General features: G+C 46.2%; 1 protein-coding gene across 1 annotated transcript in view; it reads left to right on the top strand.

The window, feature by feature from the left end:
* Positions 1 to 24,560, top strand: part of GPRIN3 (GPRIN family member 3) — a 242,471-nt gene that overhangs the window by 126,310 nt on the left and 91,601 nt on the right. The window contains exon 2 of the mRNA XM_040327852.1: positions 21,471 to 21,576. The gene's annotated coding sequence lies outside the window, so the exon portion shown is untranslated. The remainder of the gene's footprint in view (positions 1 to 21,470; positions 21,577 to 24,560) is intronic.

The raw sequence follows: 24,560 nt of genomic DNA, 5'->3' as shown, positions 1-24,560 counted from the left end.
TAGATGCCATGAGGAAAATTTCATTCCAGAACTTTTTTGCAATCGGACAATCCCAGAATGTATGTAAGTGCGTTCCCAGACCACCACAGCCAGGGAAGGGACATTTTTAGGACTAGTTAGTGTTGGGCAGGAATTCTACTTTAAATATGCCATTGAAAGTGTTTTATTGTATCTGTTTAGTAGTTGTTCACCCAGTAAGAAATCTTGTGAGTTGATAACATTGGCCCGGATTCAGAAAGAATTGCGCTCTATTTGCGGAGGCGCATGGCAACGAATTTTGCCCTGCGCCCCCGCAAATATTTTGCACTGCCCTCGATTCACGGAGCAGTAGCTCCGTAAATTGCGAGGGCGCGCCGGCAAAATTGCCCCGGCGTAAGCGCGCGCAATGTAAATGATCCCGCCTGGGGCGGGAATCATTTAAATTAGGCGCGCTCCCGCGCCGAGCGTAGAGCGCATGCTCCGTCAGGAAACTTTCCCGACGTGCATTGCGGCAAATGACGTCGCAAGGACGTCATTTGCTTCAAAGTGAACGTGAATGGCGTCCAGCGCCATTCACGATTCACTTACGCAAACGACGTAAAATTCGAACGTCGCAACGCGGGAACGCCGGGTATAGTTTAGCATTGGCTGCCCCTGCTATTAGAAGGGGCAGCCTTACGCTAAACACGCCGTACGAAAACGACGTAACTTGCGTACGCAGGGGGCGCGCAACATTGTGAATCGGCGTAAGTATGCAATTTGCATACTATACGCTGACCACAATGGGAACGCCCCCTAGCGGTCATCGCAAGAATGCAGCCTAAAATTTGCGTGGCATAAGAGCCTTATGCCACGCAGATTTTAGGCTGCAGTCGGCGTAACGAGTTCTCTGAATCAGGAGAACTCGTTACGCCGGCGCAAGTCAGCAATTGCGCTGCGTAACTATGGTTACGCAGGCGCAATTGCTTACTGAATCTGGGCCATTGTGTACTTTCTGCTTCTGAACTATTGTCATTTAGCAATGTTCCCTGCTAAATCTGTGGACTACAAAACACCTCCTCTTGTTACAGAGACAAGAGTGAGGTGTTATGTAGTCCCAAGGCACTCCTTGTCCTAGGGTGACAGTGCTGCTCAGTATGGTTGTTACCCTAGGACAGAACGTGAGTTAAAGGCATCGTACGCTTTCAAATGTTATTGCAGTTTTAAAAAGTATGTAAACCCGACATTTCATATTTTTGATATGTGCCTGCTGTAGCATGTACTTGTGTAAAAAAAAAGTCTCCTGTTCTTTTTATATTGCTTCCTTTATGTGAAATCCCTGGTGTTCCTGCCAGTCCCTCTGCTTTCCTATTAAAAACTGACCACACTAAGCAGGAGAGCTCACTGTGGTCAGTTTTCTAGCTGTGCTGGGAACTCAGCCTGCTCTCCTCCAATGATCAGCCTTGTCCCAACACGCCCCCAATGCACAGCCTTTCACTGGTAAGATCAGTGTGTTGCTATTTACACTGCAGTGCTCAGATTGGGGGGGGGGGAGCTCCAGCAGGCCATGAAAGCACCTGCTGCTTTTCTCTTCTGACAGCTGTCAGGGGGATCTCAGGCCCCCTCCTCCTGCAGTGCTTCGGCGGGTCATGAGAGCGGCACTATGGGAAGGTGTTTGTCACACATGTATTACAGAAAGGTACAGACTTCATTGTGTGACACTGTAATACAGTGCATTCTGGAGTTTTGCAGCCACTTTTACTCGGTTCCCCTGGCCACTGGGGATTTCTGACAGGCAAGGGGGGAGATGGGGAGAGAAGACAGCAAACGACAAGCCCAACTTTGTTGCCAAAAAGAATCTAAGGCCCAGACTTATTTTTGGGGAAACACGGTAACAGTACGTCATTAGTACAGCGATCTCCCTCGCTGAGCTGATCTCCCGCCAGAACACTCCGATCAGCGCTTTCCATCATTGGCTAAGAGCGCTAATCGGGAGTCGTTTTCCAGCATGCTCATCTGACAGAAGGCGGTTAAATGCCCGGCTTCTGTCGGACCAGCTGACATACACACGGGCTGAATGTCGGCCGTATTTTTTTTTTTAACCAGCCTATGTCTCCGGACATTCGGCCCATGTGTACTAGGCATTAGGCTTTGATACCCCCCACCCCACATACACACATAGACACGGGGCATACTGGAGCATACCATTCAGCTGGGTGGGGGATATTCATTAATTATGTAAAGCTTTTTTTTTTTTACATACATAGCACTTATAATGGTAGCTTACATGAATCAGGTTTATGCAATACAATTATCCCCACTTGGATCTAGGAACTGTCTTTTCTTTTAGACATGCAGTACTTTAAACTCCCAACCACAGCACTGCCTGCTGGAAGTTTGCATGTTCTCCCTGTGCTTGCGTGGGTTTTCCTCTGGGTACCCTGGTTTCCTCCCACACTGTAAAGCAGGGCTCGACAAATCCCGGGCGCCAGGTCGCCATGGCGACTAGAAATAGGGTCCTGGCGACTTGGCTTGGAAGGGGGGCTGGCACCATCTGGTGGCGAGCCGTTGGTATTACAAGTTATTACCACCAGATGTGTAAGCTGGCGCCATCTGGTGGTGGCCGTTGGTATTACAAGTTAAGTATTACAAGTTAAACAGCAATTCTAATGTAATTTTTCACTATTTTCACTGCCATCTTCTTCCCTCTAATTAGAACCCCCAAACATTATATATATTTTTTATCCTAACACCCTAGAGAATAAAATGGCGATCGTTGCAATACTTTCTGTCACGCCATATTTGCGCAGCGGTCTTGCAAGTGCACTTTTTTGGGGAAAAAATTACACTTTTTTTAATTAAAAAATAAGACAACAGTAAAGTTATCCCCATTTTTTTTAATATTATGAAAGATAATGTTACGCCGAGTAAATTGATACCCAACATGTCACGCTTCAAAATGACGTCCGCTCGTGGAATGGCGACAAACTTTTACCCCTTAAACGTCGCCTATGGAGATTTTAAAAAACTCTACAGGTTGCATGCTTTGAGTTAGAGGAGGTCTAGGGCTAGAATTATTGCTCTCGCTCTACCAATCGCGGCGATACCTTACATGTGTGGTTTGAACACCGTTTACATATGCGGTCACTGCTCACGTATGTGTTCGCTTCTGCGAGCAAGCTCGTCGGGACAGGGTGCGTTTTCTGGCTCCTAACTTTTTTAGCTGGCTCCTAGATTCCAAGCAAATTTGTCAACCCCTGCTGTAAAGACATGCTGGTAGAGATTGGCTCCTGTGTAAATTGGTCCTAGTATGTGTATGTAATGTATGATTGTGAGTTAGGAACCTTAATGAATAAATATTGTATTTTTTAGCCTTGTCCAGGGCCAGCGCAAGCATCATGGGCACTTGCCTTATGGCGCCAGCGCCGCCAGGGGAACAGGGCGGAAAACTGAGCGGGTCACCAGGACAGTCGCCCGCCCGATCGTAGAGTGTGTGTGTCTGTGGGCTCAGGGCTGCTGCTGCGGGTGGTAAGACCAGGGCTAGCGCTAGGTCAGTGTGTGTGTCATTGTATGACAGACAGTCTCACTGTCTGTCTCGTCCTCCTTGGCTACGCGGCGGCGGCGGTGAAGTGTAGAGGAGGGAGGGAGGGAAGCGCTGCAGCCACACTGGCATTTGCTTGTGACATCATCTGGGATGGACGAGAAGAGAGGAGAGGGGTAAGGTGACATGAGAGAGAACTTATCACAGATGCTTCCTGCATACTGGCTGCCAGGTAAACGCTGTGCCCCAATGTGCTCCAATATGCCCCGATGTGCTCCAATATGCCCTGATGTGCTCCAATATGCCCTGATGTGCGCCAAGTGCCCCGTGCAATGATGTGCCATGTGTCCTGATGTCCCGTGCCCTGATGTCCTGTGCCCCAGTCTGCTGTGCCTCAATGTCGTGTATCCTGATGTGCTGTGCCCTGATGTACTGTGACCTGTGCCCTGATGTGCTGTGCACTTTACCCTGATGTGGCCTTGTGTGCTGTACCCTGATGTGCTATGCCCTGATGTTCACTGTGCCCTCACGTACCCTCATGTGCTGTGCCCTGATGTGCACTGTACCCTGATGTGCACTGTACCCTGATGTGTTGTGCCCTGTGCGTGCGTGCGCGCTGGGGGGGGGGGGGCGGCAAAATGCACCTTCGCTTGAGTTGGCAAAAATCCTTGCACCGGCCCTGGCCTTGTCCATAATAGAGAAAGGAAACGTAGGCAAAACTACTATACCATTACCATCACCACTACCTTGTGGTTCTGCCTTTTGTCACTGCCTGTTGTTCATCGACCATGTTTTTTTTCCCTATCCTTTTTTTTCTTTTTTAACATTGATCTCTTCCACAGTCATGCATAGTTCCTTTCCAGCTGAGTTTCTTGACAGCATTTTCTGTTCAACGTTTCTTTTAAAAGACATGGTTTGTTACCTATACCTCTATACTGTATAAAACGACTACACCTTCCTTTCTATTTCTAATTTAAGTGTCCGATGAAAATATGGTGTTTAACTGCTTGCCGACCAGCCGCTGCAGTTATACTGCGGCAGGTTGGCACGGCTGCGCAAATCACCGTAGCTATACGTTGCTCCTTTAAGACGTCAAAGCAGGCGCGTGCACGCCGCCGCATGTCCCCGGAGCCGATGCACCCACAATCACTTGTGACAGAACGGGAACGCGGATTTGTTTGTGGAAACACACAAATCCTTGTTCTCTCAGGAGAGAGGCGACAGATCATGTGTTCATACTAAGTAGAAGCACCAATCGGTCTCCTCCCCCAGTCAGTCCCATCCCCTCTACAGTTAGAACACATCTAGGGAACACATTTAACCCCTTGATCACCCCCTAGTGTTAACCCCTTCCCTGTCAGTGACATTTATACAGTAATCAGTGGCTATTTTTAGCTCTGATCTCTATATAAATGTCAATGGTCCCAAAATAGTGCCAAAAGTGTCCGATCTGTCTGCCGCAATGTCGCAGTCCTGATAAAGATCGCAGATCGCTGCCATTACTAGTATATAAATAAATAATAAAAATTACATAAATCTATCCCCTATTTTGTAGACGCTATAACTTTTGCGCAAACCAATCAATATCCTCCCTGGCGGTATGATTCTTTCTGAAAAAACATGCTGAAAGCGGTACAATTATTTGCAAGGAAATTTGGTGTTTTATATTGTAGGCCTGTAATTTTTAGGAATAACTCACTTAAATCTGACCAAACAAGAATCTAATAGGCATCCCGGGTATGACATTTTTTTAAAAACAACATTTTAAATTATAATATAATAAATAATTATAGCAAGTAATAATATAATTAAAATAAAAATTATTCAATAATGTAATCGACTCAAAATCACTGAAATTTGCTCAGTTGCAGAATTGTCGCTGTCATTATTTATTTATTTTTTTATGACGAATTTCCCCGCAAATCGCTATCGCACAATTCTGCAAGTGATTATAATTTATTATCGCTGTTTTCTAGCTGATCTAAAACCATTTTTGACATAAAAATACACTTTTGGTTGCTATGGACAATTCGAGATTTTCCTAGCTTGTGACGGAAAATATTGATTATATGAAGACAGGAGGCGAGTATCTTATGCATTAATCCTTCTTTATTAATGCTCACAGCAGAAGTGTAAAAACAACTAACGTATGTAATAAAATAAAAAACTGGTAGAACCACACCTCCCAGCAGTCCCATGGCCTAAACCACTCCCATATTGGTCTCTATAAATGGACTGCTCTCATCTAGGATCTTCCTCTTTCTTGTGTGAATGCGAGGTGTCGGTTCTAACTTCTGATTATCGGCTCTACGACCAGTCGGCCCCTTTAACCGTAACCGAAGACTTCCAAAGAAGAGTAGGCTGTAAGTCCCGACTGCGTTGGGCCATGGTGTCGTGTAGACTTGCTGATTAAACCGAACAGGGGAACATCACCCTAACCATAATTTTAAGCGAGAATTCCAGGTAATAGATAAGTCAGTAACCTGAAACAAAACACAAAACGTGAAAGGGTTGGGAAGGGAGGGAAGATACTCGCCTCCTGTCTTCATATAATCAATATTTTCCGTCACAAGCTAGGAAAATCTCGAATTATACATCAGACAGGAGGCTCATATCTTATGCAAGTTCAAAGCTAACACAGCATAAATATATGTATGTTCCAAATGAAAACAAAACAGTACATAACAATCAACATCATAAAACAGACATGTCAACATGATCTTCTGGTCTGAAATAAAAAAGGCGGAAGACTGATTCAGAGGACCAATCGGCCGCCATAAGCAGATCAGAGAGAGAGCCTCCGGTCGCCATCACCTTGGTAGCCATGGCCCCTCTGGAGGAGTGTGCTCCAAACAGGGTGATGTCTATACCAGCCAGAGCCATGGTGGATCTAACCCAACGTGCCAAGGTGGCAGTTGTGACTGGATGATGGGGTCTGACATAAGAAACTAATAATTGCGAGGAGTTTGGACTACGGAGGTCCGCAGTGTACGCTTCGTATACCTGTAGACATTTTACCACACAGAGTCGTGGGTGTGAAGGGAAGAAGGGATAGAAGACTGAATGTAGACCGGTCTTCGTCCTGCGGACTATCGTGAACTTGACACCCTGGGGTGAAAATTGGCGTCTTGAAATGTCCAAGGCTCTGACGTCGGAAACGCGTTTTATAGAAACCAGGCAAAGCAGGATAGTGATCTTGAAGGACAGCATTTTAAGGGACAGCGAATCGTTGTCTCCCCAGTCCGAGAGCATGGTAAGGACCCTAGAAACGTCCCAGGTGGACTGATACCTAGGTCGCGGGGGACGTTTGAACCTAATACCCCGCAGAAGTTTGCAAATCAGGGGATGTTTGCCTACGGGCATGGAATCCACTGGATAGTGGTAGGCCGATATGGCTGACCTGTAGACATTGATGGAACTATAGGCCTTGCCCGAGGAGAAAGAGTCTGCCAAGTAGTTTGCGATGACATTTACAGGGGCACGTAAGGGATCAACTTGCCGTTGGTCGCACCAACGTACCCAAAATTGCCAGGCTGATCGGTATGCCGACCGAGTCCCGGGGGCCCAGGCCATGGTGAGGAGGTCCCTAGCTGAGCTTGAAAGGTCGTCACCCGGGTCCGACACCCGGATACCAGCCATGCTAGGAGCGTCAGAGTGCCTTCCTCCACCAGGGGATGAATGCCCTTGGTTGGGTGGGACAGGATACGAGGGAATCGGGGAAGAAGTCTGGGAAGGTCGATGATCGAGTCCAATAGCAGGGGAAACCAAGGTTGAGCTGGCCACCACGGTGTGATCAGAACCACCGTAGCTCCCCGATTGGTAATTTGTAGAAGGACCCTGGGGATCATAGAGAATGGGGGAAACGCATAATGCGCACCTCCTGTCCAAGAGTGGCGGAAAGCGTCCACAGCTGAGGACCCTGGGTCCGGTCTCCAACTGAAGAAGCGGGGCAGTTGGTGGTTGAGGCGAGAGGCGAAGAGGTCTATGCCCAAGGGGCCCCAGAGCAATTCTATTCGGGTGAAGACCGAACAGTCTAAACCCCAGTCGCTGGAATCTACCAGATATCGAGAGTTCCAGTCTGCTATTGTATTGGAGACCCCCGGAATGTATTCCGCTACAAGAGAGATGTCTCGAGACAGACAGAAGTGCCAAATCTCGGCGGAGATGTCCGCTAGAATCTTGGATCTGGTACCTCCCAGGCGGTTGATGTATTGAACCGCCGCGATATTGTCCATGCGCAATAATACGCAACAATTGGTCCGTGTTGCTAAGAAACTCTGAATGGCGAAGAGAGCCGCTGAGAGTTCCAAAGCGTTGATATGCAACAGGGATTCCTCCCTGGACCAGATCCCCCCCGTGGATCTCATCCCCAAGCGGGCGCCCCAGCCCCGTCGGCTCGCGTCCGATTCTATGACTACATCCGGCCGTGCGTTGAAAATCGTCCGGCCGTTCCAGTCGGTGGCGTGACGGAGCCACCAGCGCAGTTCGGCCCGAGCTTCTGGGGATAGGGACACTTCGTCCGCGTAACGAAGGCCCTGGCGCAGGTGTAGGATTTTTAACCTCTGAAGGGCTCGGTAATGTAAGGGAGCTGGAAAGATGGCTTGAATGGACACAGCCAAAAGGCCCACTATGCGTGCCAGGATGCGTAGGGATAGGAAGCCTTTGCGTAAAACCGCCCTGATCTCTTTTCGGATTAGGGCCAGCTTTGCGCTGGGCAGTCGAAGGATAGCGAGATGGGTGTCTATCGAGAAACCCAGAAATTCCATCTCCTGAGCCGGGACGAGAACCGATTTCTCTCGGTTGATAATAAAGCCCAGGGTTTGTAACAGGTCGATGGTCCAATTCATATGGCGATAGGCCATATTCTTGGAGTGAGTTAGTATGAGGAGGTCGTCTAGATAAATGATCAGACGCACTCCCCTGCTCCTCAACGCTGCCACGACCGGTTTCAGCAGTTTGGTGAAACACCATGGGGCTGAGGACAGGCCGAACGGTAGGCACGTAAATTGCCAGATGCGACCCCACCATCTGAAACGGAGGAGATGTTGGGAGTCCGGGTGCATGGGGACTGTGAGGTAGGCGTCCTTTAGGTCCACCTTCACTAACCAGTCTCCGGGGGTGAGTAGGTCTCGGAGGCAGTGAATGCCTTCCATTTTGAAATGTCGATAGGCGACATGTTGGTTCAAGTCCCGGAGATTTATGACCGGGCGGTAACCCCCCCCCTTCTTCTTGACTAGGAAGAGGTTGCTGAAGAAACCCGGGGATGGGGTGGTGACTTCGGTGACTGCATGCTTGGCTATCAATTCCCGAAGTTCGGAGTCTATGAGGGTCACATTTTCCTCTGAAAAATGGATAGGGGGTGGCGATACCCCCAGAGTCGGTGGGGACACAAGGTCTATTTGGAAACCTGCTACTGTATTCAGCACCCAGGAGTCTGCCGTAATCGCAGACCAGGCGAGCGTAAAAAACATTAGGCGACCTCCCACCGGTATGAGGGGAAAGGGAATGGGTGTGGTACTCACCGGAATACGGGCGTGAACGAGGGTATCCTCTCTGGCCGCGTCCCCTCCAGGGTCTCCCACGGGGAGGGAAGAATGGTGCCGGTTGCGCGGTGGTGGTATAATGGGTGGGAGCCTGGGTATAGTGTGGTTGAGCGGAAGACCTCTGGAAAGGTCTGCCCGAATTGTATCGGCCGGCAGAGCGGCCCCTGTATCTGCCGGCCCGAGGAAAAACTCTGGCATTGTTGGGTTTTTTCAGGGATGTTTGTGCTTTGTCCAGACTGTTGAACATACCGACAAATTTATTAATGTCCTTTATTAAGGACTCGCCAAAAAGCATGCCCCCTGCTGAGGGGCCTGGCTCGGACTCCGCTAGATGGGCTAGCTGTGGGTCGAGGCGCATGAGTATAGAGCGCCTGCGTTCAACTGAACAGGCGGTGTTGGCATTGCCCGTAAGGCAAATGGCTCTTTGGGCCCAACCGCGCAGTTGTGTTAGGTCAACCCCTTGGCCTGTTGTCGCGGATTGTTCCGCTAAGTTCAGGATTTTGGTCAAAGGCCCGAACAGGTCCAGGATGCGGTCTTGGATACCTGTAAAGGATCGGTCTATTCCTTTCTTAGGCATTTTGCCTGATTTCAGCAGGTATTTCATTAAAATGGGGTCCACTGTAGGTGTGACAACCGCCTTCATGGGGATATGCGGGCGGGGGCACTCCGCTCTAAGTTTATTGCGATTAGATTTATCTAAAGTTTTGCGTGCCCAGAGTTCTACATATTGGGACACGTGGGGCAGTGGGGACCAGTCCCCAGAGCGAGGATGGGAAATAGTGTCTGGGTTAAATAGGGGTTCCCCCATGGCGTCTAGCACGTCTTTGCCCTGTTCGTCAGGGTTGGCATCCGGGAGGATTGCCGAAGCCCCCGCATCCTCTTCCTCATAGTAATCAGATCCTGAGACATCTGATTTATCCGACTCGGCGGATGAATCATCGTCCGACTCTAAAACGTATGAGTCTGGTTTGGCTCTTTTAGCTAAACCGTGCCTTTTTGTTGACTCTCTGAGGCTCAGAGGTTGAAAGGGATCTGTAGGATGCGTGGGGTGGCAGTCCGTGGAAGGATCTGCTCGCCGCATATTATTAGCTTCCCCTGCCGGGGAGTCATAGACCGTCACCACATTCTTCCTTTTATAGGAAGATTTTCCTTTCTTAGTGGTCGGTTCTGTGCCGAGGGGTACGGTCACAGGGGGATGGGTGGATTGGGATGGTCCGGAAGCGGCAGCTAATGTCAGTGCTGATTGATTAATGATGTCCTGTAATTGGGTTGTACTGAGGAGATGAGTTGGTTCTAGAACCAAGTCCTGCTCTAATGGGGAGGGGGAATTTTCCTCAGTCATGTTATAATGAGACAGCAGTAGTAAACTGTATGTAAATAGAGAGCGATGGCTCTGTAAGGGATTCTAATAGGGAGTAGAGGACTGTGGCACAGGGATGGGAATAAAATTCCCAGAACAAATAGTGGCAGAAAAGATTTTGCGTCTGAGAAACTATACCAGGCTCTCCCTCCGGTCACCAGCGCTGACTGGCATGCGACGGGAGGAGAGCCTGGGATCGATTGCGCTCTGGGGGCGAAGTCTCGCGAGACTACGGCTCCCAGGCGTCCATTGGTTGAAATGAACGATGGGACCCGCCTCCCGAGTCCAGCACGTGGAGCGATAGGACGGCGGGGGCGGCTCTGTGAAGATAGAGCGAGGCGGTGGATCCGCCTCCTTTGCGACGCGCGCTCGTTCTATGGGAAGGAGAGAGGAGGAAGATTGCCCAAGATGGCGCGCCGCATGGGAGAAGAAAAACAGGTGAAGAGAAAAGGCGCGTATGACCGCTGGTGATCGCGGTCCCAGCGGAACAGGGGTAAAAAAAAAAAAGGTACAGCGCAGAGATAGTGAGGAAAAAAGGGTAAAAGAGGATGCAAAGGAGGTTATTTGGTGAATGAAGCCTTGTGTGGTGAGACAAGGTATCTGTAGACCGTACTAAGACAGCTATATATCTAATGACAATAAATATTATCAATATAAAATCAATATTAATATATATCCAGATATTTGATGTATACTTAACTTGCTCCGCCGTGAGCAGAAAGAAAGAGGAAGATCCTAGATGAGAGCAGTCCATTTATAGAGACCAATATGGGAGTGGTTTAGGCCATGGGACTGCTGGGAGGTGTGGTTCTACCATTTTTTTCTTTTATTACATACGTTAGTTGTTTTTACACTTCTGCTGTGAGCATTAATAAAGAAGGATTAATGCATAAGATATGAGCCTCCTGTCTGATGTATAATCTACAGTTTTCAGGCAGAAAGAAAGGTTTTTATTATATAAAAGTACATGTAGGGCACTGGGCAGACCACTAGGGACAAGGGGGGTGTGTATTTTTTACATACAGTACTGTAATCTATAAGATTACAGTATACTGTATGTATAGTGTTTGTTTACTTTTTTGAATTTGGCGCCGATCTCCGCTCCCGTGCGTCGTAACGTCGCAGGGAACGGAGATCGGCGGCACAGGAGGACGCTGTGTGAATCGAGCGAGGTCCCGCTCGCTCACACAGCGCGGTGACATCGCTGGATCCAGGAGAAGGTAAGCCAGCGCGCGCTGCAGGCTCTGCATATCTACCCCGAGCGTGACTCGGGGATACCGATTTTGGTAGAAAAAATCAACCCTGAGTCACGCTTGGGGATACCGCCATGAGGGATATACGCTTATTCCATTTTTTATTACCAAAAATATGTGGAAGAATACATATCGGCCAAAACTGAGGACATTTTTTTTTTTGGGGGGGGGATATTTATTATAACAAAAAGTACAAAATATTGGGCTAGATTCACAGAGAGATACGACGGTGTATCTCCTGATACGCCGTCGTATCTCTGACTTAGGCCGGTCGTATCTATGCGCCTGATTCATAGAATCAGTTACACATAGATATGCCTAAGATCCGACAGGTGTAAATGTGTTACACCGTCGGATCTTAACTGCAATTTAAAAATGGCCGCGGGGGGCGTTCTCGCTGATTTACACTGAGAAATATGTAAATCAGCAAGATACGCCAATTCACGAACGTACGCGGACCCGACGCAGTGTTGTTACGACGTTTACGTAGCGGTTTTCCCGGCATATACTTACCCCTGCTTCTATGAGGCGCAGCCAATGTTAAGTATAGCCGTCGTTCCCGCGACAAATTTTGTTTTTTTTACGTCGTTTGCGTAAGTCGGTCGCGAATACGGATGGCCGTAACTTACATTAACGCCGAAAACAATGACGTCCTAGCGACATCCTTTGGAGCATGCGCACTGGAAAATTTCGCCGGCGGCGCATGCGCAGTTAAATCGGCGCGGGGACGCGCATGATTTAAATTGTACACTCCCCCTAGCCGCGGAATTTGAATTCCGCCGGGGGATTTACGATCCGCCGCCGCAAGTTTGGAGGTAAGTGTTTTGTGAATTACCCACTTGCCTCTCAAACTTGTGGCAGCGGATCTTAAATCACATAGATCACGCGGATCTAAAGATCCGCTGATCTATGTGAATCTAGCCCATTGTATTTTTTTTTTCAAAATTCTTGCTCTTTTTTTGTTTATAGCACAAAAAATTAAAACCGCAGAGGTCATCAAATACCAAGAAAAGTAAGGGGGGAAAAAATTACATCAATTTTGTGTGGGTACAACGTCGCAATTGTCAGTTAAAGCGACACAGTGCCGTATCACAAAAAATAGCCCTATCAGGAAGGGGGCAAATCCTTCTGGGGCTGAAGTGGTTAAAGTTCCACCCAAAAGTGGAACTTCCGTTTATCTGATTACTCCCCACCTCCGGTGCCACATTTGACACCTTTCAGGTGGGAGCGAGTACCTGTTTTTTACAGTTAACCTGTCCCCACTTCCAGGAGACCAGGCCGCCGCAAATTACATCAGCAGCTCAGCCCCCCTCCTCCCTCCCCTTCTGCTGAGCCAGTGAGAAGGCACAGTGTCCTTTACGCATAGGAGGGACCCGGCCGTGAAGCCGGAAGGATTCACTGCCAGGTTCCCTTGACCGCAATGGCAGCAGCAGCACCCAACCACCCGATGTAAACATCGACTGTGGTAATGACATCTCTGGATTCCAGGACAGGTAAATGTTAAAAGGCATTAGCTGCAGTATGTGTAGCTGCTGACTTTTAATTTTTAAAGGGGCGGGCGGAACTCCGCTTTAAACTTTAAAACCTTGGACAGGTCATATAATCAAGATACCTCGAACATGTAAAGTATGTTAATCACTGCCACCTGTATACCCTTCTTCCAGGGGCGGACTGACCATTGAGGAACTCGGGCACTGCCCGAGGGCCCCATGCCACTAGGGGGCCCCATCAGGGTTGCCAGGCTCATTAAAACCAGGGACAGTATGTAAAAATCTGTGTTTTTTTTACATCTGTCCCTGATATGTCCAAAACCTACATGCTTTTGATGTGAAAATCCCGAGATTTTAGCTGCCCCGCCTCTGTACTGCCACCTGGCTTGGTGGCCATCTGTAAGCCTGGGGGCCCCATAATCTTATATTGCCCGGGGGCCCCAGGAGTTGTCAGTCCGCCCCTGCCTTCTTCTTTTCTGTATTTGTTGCTCTTTCAGGGTACATTCACAAGGCTGGTGTGCGGTGGAATGACAGCAGTGGCAATACGCCAATTGTGACGTATCGCACGGTTCACTTTTTTTGTGTGAAATTAATGTTATTGAAGCGTTGCACAGTAACATTTCATTAAGCGCCATTGCTCGCTGTGCGTCTGGTGAATCAGATGGCAGTCGAGTGTAAACGGACAGGTGGAGCCTGCCCCATGTGTAAGGGGTCTTGGTCTTCATCGGCTGTGTGCTTAATCATTTATTTCTAAATATTTAACAAATGGCCTTAAATCCTGTCTTTGACCAGTATTGTCTGATACAGAAGTTAATTGATGAATTTAGGGCCAGATCCTCAAAAGGGATAGGCCAGCGTAACTGCTGTTACGCCGTCGTATCCCTGTTCCTAACTATGGAACTGATCCACAGAATCAGTTTTCCATAGTTAGGCAGAAGATCCGGCATGTGTAAGGGACTTACACTGCCGGATCTTAGGATGCAGTACCGCATCCGCCGCTGGGGGCATTTCGTGTCGAAATGCTGCCTCGGGTATGCAAATTAGCACTTACGGAGATCCACGAAGCTTTTCAGCTTCGTTTTTTCTCCGTAAGTTTTAGTTTGCAAACGCAAAATTAGGGCTGCTTTTACATGGTGTAAAGTTAGTACACCATGTAAAAGCAGACCCTTCTGTCCAGCGACGCGATTTTTTTTTTTGTTTTGAATTTTTTTTTTTTCGCCGTATCTTTTTTTTTTTTCGACGCAACTTTATTGACCCGTCACGATCCACAAAGCTTGGCGTAACGTAATTTCGCGCTATGCACGTCGGGAAAATGACGTCACGAGCATGCGCAGTACGGCCGGCGCGGGAGCGCGCCTAATTTAAATGGGAATCGCCCCCATAAAAAAGAGGAACGTTGTGGATCGCCGTAAAACCTCATTTGCATACCCAACGCTGGAATACGACGCGAACTCCACCCAGCGGCGGCCGCGGTATTGCATCCTAAGATCCGACAGTGTAAAACAATTACACCTGTCGGATCTTAGGGCTAACTATGCGTAACTGATTCTATGAATCAGTCGCATAGATACTCTGAGAGATACGACGGAGTATCTGAGATACTCGGTCGTATCTCTGCTGTGAATCTGGCCCCAGGTGCATAGATACGACGGCGCATCTGTGCACTTACGCGGCGTATATAAAGATACGTCGGCGTAAGTGCTTTAAGAATCCGGGCCTAAACCTTTTTCTGACATTTGTTGGTTTAAAGTTAAAACAAAAAAAAAAATAATTTGCTAAAAAATTAGAACCCCAAACATTATATATATATTTTTTAGTAGAGACCCTAGAGAATAAAATGGTGGTTGTTGCAATTTTTTATGTCACACTGTATTTGCGCAGCGGTCTTTCAAATGCAATTTGTTTGGAAAAAATTACTTTAATGAATTAAAAAAAAAAAAAAAAAACTAGCCAGTAAAGTTAGCCCACTTGTTTTTGGTACAATGTGAAAGATTTTAGGTTGCCAGAATCGTGATCTTTATTCTAAGCAAAAAAAATGTGATTCTCATTTTGGCCAGAATAGTGCAGCTCTATGTGCTTGCAGTGATTTTCATTTAGCCAGGCGTGTCAGAGGGGCTGAAGTTGTTCTTGGAGTCAAGGCGCAGAACAGAAAACCCAAATTACCAAGCAGCTAGCACTGCGTTTATATACTAGCCACCAGAAAAAGAACTACCGTACAGGCAATGTCATGCAGGTGAGCTGTGAGTCTGGTGAAGATGTGAATAAGAAATGTGCCTTCTAGCTACTACATACATAAATAAGCAGGCAAGCCAATGAATGTCTTTGTATGCTGTGAGAATACAGAGTAAACAGAATGCCTTGATAACCAATTTTCTCCGTTTTGCTATACGAAATTATAAAAGTTTCAAGAGAAAATGAGACAGGTGGGTAATGCTGATGAATTATGTATGGAAATAATTGATTTAGGTAAGTAGAGCTCATATGTGCCAGAGGTTATGAGAACCTACAATCTATAGAGCAGTGCTAAGCCTCAGAAGAGGTTTATAGCTGGGTGCGGGATTTATCATATTATACTGTGCAGCAGTTAATGCCATACTAGTGTGTCATCTGTCAGACCTAAAATGCATGTTATGACAACAAAATCTAACAAAAAGAGGAAGAAAAAGAAACAATGTTTCCATTTATGTGCAATCAGTCATGTAAATGTTGGTGTTAGGGAACATGCTGTATGTAAATAGTAAAGTACATCATAATGTAGTAGATCCATAAAATGATTTATAAGGAATGAAAATTTATCAAAATGAGCTGTTTTCGGGGAGCACACCCCCCACCTGGGTAGTACTTCATCTTTTTATGCAGACATTGCAGTAGTGCACCGATATACCCCACAAATGTGGTTATTAGAGAATCCCTGCTTGTGACACAGGATTGCGTTTTTTAGACATCAACTGAAGACTGAAGAATGCCTGCTGCCTCCTCCATACACAAAGCCTGATTGAAAAAGATGAGTTTAAAAAGTTTCAATCTAGATTTAAAGGATTATAGGTCTCTCTCTAACATCCACCAGCTCTGTGATGTCGTCATGGAGGAGTGGAATAGGACTCCAGTGGCAACCTGTGAAGCTCTGGTGAACTCCATGCCCAAGGGGGTTAAAGAAGAAGTCCAGACTGAGCTTTTTAGGCTGGGCTTCTCCTCTGGGTCACAGGAGTGCAATTTGTTTTGCACTTCTGTGACCCGTTTTCAGCGGAGAGTGGTCTGAAGTCCGCTCTCCGCTGACCTCACTGCCATCAGTCGGGGCAGTGCGTCATCACGACTTCCAAGTCTAGATCCGCCAGCTGCCCTGATTGATGGCAGTCTCAGCGAGCCTCTGAGACTGCCGCCCCCCCTCCACAGCTCAGCGCTCCAATGAGCATGGAGGATCAGAGAGGAGAGACGCTGACTGACAGTCAGCAGCTTTCCTCTCTGGGATCTGTGAGAACCGAGCCATCTGCGATGTTCGGTGGCTCGGTTCTCAGTGCAGAGACGCTGGGGGACAGATGGAGCATTGGTCTGATGCTCCATCCGCCGAGGTAAGTATGAATCTAAAAAATAAATAAAACCCATACTTCTCTTCTAAGGCAGTGCTGGAGAATAATTGTGGCCACAAAAAATATTGACACTTTGGGCCCAATTTGGACATTTTCACTTAGGGGTGTACTCACTTTTGTTGCCAGCGATTTAGACATTAATGGCTGTGTGTTGAGTTATTTTGAGGGGACAGCAAATGTACACTGTTATACAAGCTGTACACTCACTACTTTACATTGAGGCAAAGTGTCATTTCTATAATAAAAAATTTACAAAAATGTGAGGGGTGTACTCACGTTTGTGAGATACTGTGTGTGTATGTATGTATATATATATATATATATATATATATATGTGTGTGTGTGTGTGTGTGTATATATATATATATATATATATATATATATATATATATACACAATATTGTCAAAAGAATTGGTTCACTTCCCTTTACACGCACATGAACTTTAATAGCAAAGGGAAAACGATACTAGCTGTGGGTTATAGGTGCTGCACACCCCTGATAGCAATTTTGATAGAAGGACAGGTACCCCAAGGGGCTTTGAGTTGCAGCAAAAAATTAGAATGGATTCCAAAGTTCAAGAAATAATTTATTAAAAAGATACATGGTGAAAAAAGCGTTCTAGTGGGATCAAGACATGAGTTCCAAAATGCGATTTAAAAGTAGATACATAAATACAACTATAACTATAACAAAAAAGTAGACTTGTACTAGAAACCCGACGCGTTTCGACCATTGATAATGGAGGTCTCTTCAGGGGGAAATGATTGAAAACATGAACTCTGAAAAAAGATACATATAAATAATATTTGTTAAAACAGAAAACAAAAATATTTACACAGTAAATTATACAATTATTGTTTGCCATATTGGCATAGGTAAGTATATTTACCAAAAAATCAATGTCAAAGACTGAAACCATGGGTCCACCACAGGACCCTATCACCGAGAAACAGCACCCCCAGAGAACCACACAGAATAGGAGGGTCGATGGAAAAGAACAGGCTGCAAGTAGGTGGGCGTCCTCCATGCCTACGAGAGGTCGCACTCACAGGTCCTACACTGGGCAGGGAGGGGCAAGAGGTGATGGGGGGGGGGGGGGAAGAGGGGAGACAAACAGAACCAGCTGACAAAAAAGGAGAAGCACGGACCCAGCAAAACCTAAAAAAGTATATAAATAAATAAAGGAGGGATTACAACCTTCAAAATACTAAATAGATGGTCAACAGGTAAAGGAAGAAAAGGGAGGAGAAAGGGGGAAAGAAAAACGAAAAAGGGGACGTGCAAAGAAACATAGTGTGTAAAGTGAAGGGTCTGGGAGAAAAGGGGTAAATGGGAGTTCAGTAAAATGTGCTGGTGAGTGTGTGAGAGAGTAATGAGTGAATGGAGAAAACATGTTCTGGGTGTTGGTGTTGAATGTGCAGTGATGGAGTGAACAGTTAGGGGACAGAAGTCCTGTTGTAAAGAGTGCGTGGGAAAAAAAAAAAAAAGGCTGAAAAATGGCAAACACATGAAAAAATTGTATTTATAAAACAAAATAAATAAATATTTATTATGAGATAAAAGGAAAAATAAAAATAAAACAGATAAGGTGATGTGAAGATGTTGTGAACTTTAATAGCATCCCAGTCTGTAGGGTTCAATATTGAGTTGGCCCACCCTTTGCAGCTATAACAGCTCCAACTCTCCTGGGAAGGCAGTCCATAAGGTTTAGGAGTGTGTCTATGGGAATGTTTGGCCATTCTTCCAGAAGCGCAGTTGTGAGGTCAGGCACTGATGTTGGACAAGAAGGTCTGGCTTGCAGTTTCCGCTCTAATGCCGCGTACACACGACCGTTTTTAATGTCATGGAAAAAGCTACGTTTTTCTCAACGTGATTCTTGTCAAGCCTGCCTTGCCTACACACGATCGTGAAAAAAAAAATGCTTAAAGGGGAGTTCCAGCCAATTTGTATGTTTATTAAAAGTCAGCAGCTACAAAAAGTGTAGCTGCTGGCTTTTAATAAACAGACACTTACCTGCTCCAGCGCTCCAGCGACGCGCCGGCCGGGGCTCCGCTCCTCTCCCCCCCTCCCCGGCCGGCGTCTTCATTCTCAGTGTGGGCACCCGGCCGTGACAGCTTTCGGCTTCACGGCCGGGCACCCACTGCGCATGCGCGAGCGGCACTGCGCATGCGCGAGCGGCGCGGCCCGGCGCTGCGCCGTGTAATTGGCCAGGAGATCGCCTAGGACCTGTGACGTGTCCTAGGCGATCGCCTACAGCAGCCCCTTCCTGTAGGCGATTAAGCTTAGTCGCCTACAGGAAGGAGGAAGTGGGACAGGAAGTCCCACTCTTCCTGAAGCCCCCACTCCCCCCCCAAAAAAATTACATGCCAAATGTGGCATGTAAGGGGGTGAGGAGTGGGATAAGAGGAAGTTCAAATTTGGGTGGAACTCCTCTTTAAGCAAAGCGTGGTGACGTACAACACGTACGACGGCACTATAAAGGGGAAGTTCCATTCGGATGGCGCCACCCTTTGGGCTGCTTTTGCTGATTTTGTATTAGTAAAAGTTTGGTGAGAGACGGTTCACGCTTTTCAGTCTGTTACAGCGTGACGAATGTGTTATCTCCATTACAAACGCTAGTTTTACCAGAACGAGCGCTCCAGTCTCATAACTTGCTTCTGAGCATGCGCGTTTTTTTCCCGTCATTAAAGCCTACACACGACCGTTTTTCACGATGTGAAATACAACGAGAAAAATTAGAGCATGTTCTAAATTTTTAATGGCCATTTTTCACGAAAAATGCTCTGGAGCCCACACACGGTCGTTTTTCAATGACCAATTAAAAAAATTGCATTTTTCACGTCATGAAAAAACGGTTGTGTGTACGCAGCATAATTCATCCCAAAGGTGTTCCATTGGGTTGAGGTCAGGAGTCTGTGCTGGCCAGTCAAGTTTCTGGGGGAATCAACCTGTGATTGCAGCAAAGAAATCCACTCTGTCTATGGCCGGCCTTAAGACGAACTTCAGTAATGCCGCGTACACACGATTATTTTTCGGCATGAAAAAAACTACGTTTTTAAAAACGTCATTTAAAATGATCAAGTGTCTGCTTCACATCGTTTTACGGCTTCTGAAAAACGACAAAAAAAAAATTCAAACATGCTGCATTTTTTAACGTCGTTTTAAAAAAATTTGTTTTTCGGGTTGTAAAAAATGATCGTTTGTGGGCAAAAACAACGTTTTAAACCCGCGCATGCTCAGAAGGAAGCTTTGAGACGGGAGCGCTTGTTCAGGTAAAACTACCGTTTATAATGGAGTAAGCACATTCATCACGCTGTAACAGACAGAAAAGCGCAAATCGTCTTTTACTAACACGGAATCAGCTAAAGCAGCCCAAAGGCGAATAGAAATTCCCATTTAGAGTGCCGTTGTACGTGTTGTACCTCACCGCGCTTTGTTCATCATTTTTTTAAAACGATGGTGTGTGGGCAACGTCGTTTTTAATGATGAAGTTGGAAAAACGTCATTTTTTGGACATGCTGAAAAACTACGTTTTTTTTCATGCTGAAAAATGATCGTGTGTACGTGGCATAAGACAGCAATTGCAGCCAAAGACCTCACTGATTCCATCCAACAGAACTGTGCATTGATTTTTTGAATAAATGAAGTTACAGTTCTGTCATGCAATCTATCCTGAATATTCTTTGAAACACACGAGTCAGTGAAAAGGTATCGCTAGCCACACTTGGGTCACTTCTTGAAGCCTAGCGAGGTCACACCATCATGAGCAGGTTTCCTGATGTTGGCTGCAGAAAACACCAACAGAAAAGTGCTTATACCATGAAACTAAGCCACCTCTAATGAACTACCAGGGGACAGTCACACAGCTAGTCTTCTTTGTATGAGTGACCTTTCCATGACAGAAAGATGCAGGGAAGGAAGCCTATATATGCACACCATTAAGATAGGTTAGAATCTCACGGTGACTGCACTTAAAGTGGAAGTAAACCCTCCTATCGTTTTCAGCCAAGGAAGCGGCCATCGTGACCTCTGTTTAATCTGCAACTGCCATAATGCTGTACATGTGACCTGTTATGAAACCAGCCATTGGATGGTTTGGCAGTTTGGTTGAGAGCACAAACAATTGTGACAGCTAGCATATCCGGCATGCCGGGAATGTTAACTGTTTTTGTAACTATGAAATTGAAGGGTTTACTTCCACTTTAAGAAGTGAAATGCAGAGCATTCCTGATACGACCAAAGCATTTACATTTAAATATTTATGCTTCTCACATGCCCTGAGTTCTGTTTAATGCTTACCTTATTAGCAGCTAAAATATTCCAGGCCTTGTGCCCAAACCATTTAATGTGTTCTCATGGGAAGGCGCTGTCACCAGAACAGCATTATTTCACCTGGATTAGTCTGATTTTCATAAATATTCTTTTTACACAAACTTGTCATAGCTCTAAAAAGCAGGGCCCTCTGATTCCTCCCGTATTGAATTGTATTTTAATTGTACTGTCGGCTCTCATGTTGTAAAGGGCTGCACAAAATGTTGGCACTATATAAATCCTGTATAATAATAATATGTAATACACAAATAGTGTTGTGACCAGACTGAAATACTGCAGAAATCATGTTATATTAATGAAGCCATTTCAGCCAAGGCCACACTGACACTGGTGCATTTTATTGTGCTGTAATAAATAAAAACCCTGCTTGATGCACTTTCCTTTATTTTCTTTTTTTTTAACAGCATTAGGGACGGAACTTACCATGAACTAGGAGAATCCTGTGTGTTTGCGGCCGCTTTGATCAGTTGGAATCCCAAGCCCTCTGCTCTTCATTCATCTTCATTCATGGTAAGTGTCATGTTTTTTTAAATTTATTTTTCACTAAACTTCAAGTGGTATTAAACCCAAAAGCAAACATTTATTATATTGCAGCTTACCCATCCTAATGCTGGCCATACACTACTGTAAGTGGAAAATCGGTCGTTCAGACAGTTTGTTAGTTTTTCGAACAGTTAAAGCGGAGGTTGCGCGGGAAAAAGTTTTTTTTTTTTTAGATTAATCTGCTGCTTTTCATCTAGCAATTCGTTGACTCACCAGTCCCATCCTTGTAGCCGCCAGCATATTCATTTTTTTTTTTTGTTGAAAAGCCTGTGGCGTGCAAAACACAGCCCAAAAACTCCACCCGGTGCAGGAAAAATGTGCACACACATAAAGAGGTGCAACAAAAAACTGTGACGGGTGCATCGTCAAGTGGTCCTCCGAAGAGGACCCAGCTCTGATCCCCCGGGGCGTTAGGCTCCTGGCAGGGAAAAGAGTAAACTGTGGTCCATACAGCCGAAGCCATATGGACCCATCTTGGTCCAAGCAGCCGAAGCCGCCAGCATATTCATTTCCCCGAAAACAACATTTTATAAAAATGTACGATGGACGTTGCCATCTTAATTGTGGGCAGTCTGAAGCCCTCCTGTGTTGTCTTACGGGATGCGGTGAATGCTGATGTCCCAGCATTCACCGCGTTATCCTGCGCATGCGCAGTGTTGACGGCGAGCCGCGCCGTCAACACTGCACAGTTACCATCACAACGGCGTCCTGAAAAGGACCCGCCCCGTTGTGACGACAGATCTTTGGTATCAGCTCAGAACGCACTGAGCAGCTGATGTCAAGGTGTGTGCCAGCAGTTAAAATGGCGGATTTGTATCCGCCCTCGTCACATGACTGTGAGTCATGTGATGCACAGAACTAACACGAGACTTCTTCTGCTGCGCTGTATAGAATCCTATCCTGGGCAGCGTCACGCTGTGAACCCAGGAATCATTGCGGCGAACGCAGACGAAGCGACACACCCACTCCCGCGGGACTCAGACCAGGAAGTGCCTGCCTCAGACCACTAAATCAAGGTATGGAAACGATTTTATTTTTTTGGGAAAACAAACTGTTTATAGATAGTCTGAGCCCTTGTGTTTAAAGCAGACTTGCAAATTAGGGTGAACCTCCGCTTTAATGGGCACAAAATCGATAATCGTCTGGACGTTTTTGAGCCGAAAAAACGAAGGACAAGTTTGGAAATTTTCTGCCGAACGAACGATAAATCGGAAGGTTAATGTTTTTCCCGTCCAAACTTTCTGCACTAGGTATATGTAAAAAAAAGGAACCAATTTTTTTTTATTTATGTCCACTGAACGATTTATCGGTCATTACATGATGGCACTATCGTTTGCGCTCATGACCGAACTTACGTTTTTCGAAAGTTCATTCGGACGATTTTTCGTGGAGTGTATGGCCAGCATTAGATGTGATGGCTGAATAATTGTTTTTCCTTTTCTTTCCTTTATTTTCATCTGGTGCTCCAGCCAGTAATACTGCGTACACACGATCGGATATTCCCATTGTGTGTAGCCCCATCGGAGAAATTCCGATGAATTCCATTGGAGTTTAGATATAGAACATGTTCTATTTTTCTCTGATGGAATTCCATCCGATCGTAATGTACGTGGCATAAGTCTGTTGTTTTTCAAAAAGAACAAGCTCTCCAGCAGAATGTATCAGTTACAGAGAGGAGAAAAGCCATTTGCTACTAGCTTTATTCATGTAAAACCTTTATCCCAAAATAAAAAATATGTTCGCTGTAACTACTTATAAAGTATTAGCTGGAGTTTGACTTCAATATATATTTGTATTTAAATCTGCCAGTACACAAAGTGCTAGATGTACTAGCAGATTAAATACACTAACTAATTGCTTCCCTCCCCCCTTCCAGACTGACAATGCTTCTGTCCAAAGGTGCTGTGCTCATTCATCCAGAGTGGAGGCACTCTAATACAGGAGGTGTGTTACTGGCCAGATCCTCAGGTGAAAACAGAGGGGGGAAAAGCTTTGGTAAGCTGCAATATATTATGTGTGTGTAAAATGAAATGTGCTTGTATAGGTATTTAAAATTAAAGTGCTCAGAGGAATCTTTTTCATTATGGATACCTGGTGGACCCGGAGTCGAGGGTCCTACTACCCTTTGACAAACTCAGAACTAAGCATTAGCCCCCCGTAGTGCATTCTTTGGCTACCTTCAGATTTAGCACTATGCACTTACTTTCACCCTAACCCTCCAATTCTCCAAGCCATCCCCATTCGAGTGCTTAATCCTCTCTGGCCCCACACAAAAAGGACTGACCTCAGACATATGTATAATTTTAAACTCCTATGATATGGTCTCTCAGGGGTAACATAGATACATGCGTAGATGGGAGGAACATCTTGGAGCGGAACAATGGTCTTGGGGCGGCCAAGAGCTCTATGTGTATGCTCTACAATGAGAACACGTACAAGGTGCTCTTTTACTGGTGCCTAACACCATCTCGCCTACATGCTATATATTCCTTCGGCCTCGGATCACTGCTGGAGATGTCTCCAGGACCGGGGCGCGCTATATCATGTCTATTGGAGACGCCCAGTCCTTCAACCTTACTGTCGATCGGCCAGGGAGCTTCTCCATTGGCTGTTTGAAGTGGATATCCCTCTCTCACCCACATTTTTCTTATTGCCCCCCCCCCCCCTAAATTACCCAGTTTGGCAAAAAAATGTACCACACATATAGATGTGTAGTGGCCCTTCAATGGAAACAACGTAATCCCCCAACACTTTCTGACCTTTATGCCAGGATCAAGGACTTTTGAGGTCATGGAGTCCATGTCGGCTAGATTGAGGGATCGACTAGATCTACACTAGGCAACATGGGATCCTTGGCATCAACGGATGGACCCACCCTGATTCTATGAAACCACCCCCCCCCCCACTCTGTATACCATGTGCACTTGGAGCCCAGGAGAGACGAGCCCATT

The sequence above is a fragment of the Rana temporaria genome, chromosome 1 (assembly GCF_905171775.1).
Source record: "Rana temporaria chromosome 1, aRanTem1.1, whole genome shotgun sequence".
In the NCBI taxonomy this organism is placed as follows: domain Eukaryota; kingdom Metazoa; phylum Chordata; class Amphibia; order Anura; family Ranidae; genus Rana; species Rana temporaria.
The sequence above is the reverse complement of the archived record's forward strand: the minus strand, read 5'-3'. Positions and strand labels throughout refer to the sequence as shown.